Source organism: Penaeus monodon, chromosome 30 (assembly GCF_015228065.2).
Source record: "Penaeus monodon isolate SGIC_2016 chromosome 30, NSTDA_Pmon_1, whole genome shotgun sequence".
NCBI lineage: Eukaryota > Metazoa > Arthropoda > Malacostraca > Decapoda > Penaeidae > Penaeus > Penaeus monodon.
The window spans coordinates 3339911-3340154 of NC_051415.1; positions in this window are offsets into that span (position 1 = coordinate 3339911).

Genomic DNA, 244 nt, shown 5'->3' on the forward strand with positions numbered 1-244 from the left:
TTTTTTTCTTTTATAAAGGTCTCGCCAGTGTTTCTACCATTTCATATTGCTGTTCGTTTCGCTTATAGTTATTGCTTATCTTGTTTCCTCCTGTGTGCTGCTGCTCGCCATCTATAACAGTACTATTTATTGTTGAGCATCCAAGTAAAGTGCTATAGTTTTCTATTATGCAAATTGATTTTTCGAATTGTCTCCAACGTTGATACAGTTTCATTTTGTTCCTGATATTGTTAAAATTGTTAAG